The sequence below is a fragment of the Sciurus carolinensis genome, chromosome 11, assembly GCF_902686445.1.
Source record: "Sciurus carolinensis chromosome 11, mSciCar1.2, whole genome shotgun sequence".
Classification (NCBI taxonomy): Eukaryota; Metazoa; Chordata; class Mammalia; order Rodentia; family Sciuridae; genus Sciurus; species Sciurus carolinensis.
Genome location: NC_062223.1, coordinates 28,868,643 through 28,870,697, shown reverse-complemented (window position 1 = coordinate 28,870,697; position 2,055 = coordinate 28,868,643). Strand labels below are relative to the sequence as shown.

Here is a 2,055-nt window from a genome sequence, read left to right as displayed (position 1 = left end):
TTCTATAACTTCATGATTTAATTTCCAAATTAGTTCTATAAAAAGAAAAAAAGAGATACCATGGAATTCATACTGCTTTTCAACTAAAAAACTTAAGAACTGACAAACATATATGGAAGTACATATTACTCTTACAATTATCAGAAATGATCATATTTAATATTCATAGAGATTCAGTCATATCATATCTGGATACATATGAGGTTGAACCCTCAATTCATCCCTTGCTTTCTGATGTAATTTTAGAATGCCATAGATTTCTCATGGCATTTTTCACTTCTGTGTTCCTCAGTGTGTAGATCAGTGGGTTGAGGAAGGGTGTTCCAATAGTATGAAATACTGTCACCATCTTGTCCATGGGGAATATGGTTGGGGGGCATGTATATATGAATATACAGGGGCCAAAAAACAAGACCACTACAATGATGTGAGACATGCAAGTGGCTAGGGCTTTTTTCCTCCCTTCTGCACTGTGATTTCTCAGTGAATGCAGGATGACAATGTATGAGATTGTTAAAATTTTTAAACTGACTAAACAAATTGCCCCACTGTTAGTCACCAACTGAAGGTTCAACAAATAAGTGTCTGTGCAGGCAATTTTAAACAAGGGCTGCAGATCACAGCAGTAGTGGTCAATCAAAATGGGTCCACAGAAGGGCAATCTCAACGCCAGGATAACCTGAGCAATGGAGTGCATAAAAGACACTATCCAGGCAAGGACAATCAAGATGAGGCAGACCTGCCTCCTCATGATCCTTGGGTAATGCAAAGGCTTACAAATGGCTACATAGTGATCAACAGACATGAGAGACATGAGAGAATGAGGACAAAGATCTCCATGCATCCAAATTAGTGCAGTGCAAAGATCTGTGTCATGCACTCACTGTAGGATATGAGTTTCTTTGCAGAGAGAGCATCCACAATTAGCTTAGGGGCTGTGGATGTTGAATAACAGGAATCAACAAAGGACAGATAAAATAAGAAGTAGTACATGGGACTTCCAAGTGTCCTGCTGGATTTGATGGTCACAATAACAAGTGTATTCCCCACTACAGTTCCCACATAGAAAATTAAGAAGATTAAAAACACCATTTTCTGACTCAGAGGATCCTATGTCAATCCTAGCAATATGAACTCAGTCACATTACTGTTTTCCCACATGGTTTCAGTTGATGTGGGGACATCACAGGTTGGAAACAATCTGCAAAGAAGAAATGAAAAAAAATGTGAAATGAATACTAAATTTTGAAGTTGAATACATATTCTCAGTCATAAAATTGCAACTTTAAAATGGATGCTATTAATGATAACTCCCAATAGATTCCAGTCACTTTTTTATTCTTTTTACTGGATAATATGGAATTCCTAACAACTATTTCACTCATTTCCCATATTGGATATGATAATAATTAAATAAGGCATAGAAAATGTAATTAAAAAAAGCAAATGCTTCATCAAGCAAATTAAATATTGCCTTAGTGGATTTGGTATGAGTAGGCCACTTTCCAAAGTGAATGTGGCTCATTAGTCTTCAGCATGAAGCTATCAATGGCAGGGTCATGCATTACAAATCTAAAAAACACTTAAGCTAGATTTACCTCAATAGACTTTTACATTATTTGAACCTGGTAGTCCCATAGAATGTAGCTATAGAATAAGCATGTTGAGCATTAGGATAATTATTGTTTAAACATTTGAGATAGCCTCTCTTGGAGTATAAGCATTCAAACACACACACACACACACACACACACACACACACACACACAACACACAATGAGAGGGATAGAGAAAGAGAAACAGAAAGAAACAGAGAGAGGTAATGAAGGTACCTCAGTACATTCTTGAACCTGTTAATGCAATTTAATATATTTATTTAATAAATATTCTGAACATTTAATAAATGATATTCTAAACATTTTAAATTACCTTCCTGAAGAGAGAGAAGAGAAGAGAAGAGAAGGGAAGAAAAGGGAAAATAATTAAAACAATAAACAAAATTTTATGAATGAATAAGACAGTTGCTCTGGTCCAGCAAGACTTAGTTTAATATTT

At 35.5% G+C, this 2,055-nt stretch overlaps 1 pseudogene; it reads right to left on the bottom strand.

The window, feature by feature from the left end:
• Positions 1–217: 217 nt before the first annotated feature.
• LOC124960717 (olfactory receptor 4C11-like) lies at positions 218–1,161 on the bottom strand (annotated as a pseudogene).
• Positions 1,162–2,055: the final 894 nt, after the last annotated feature.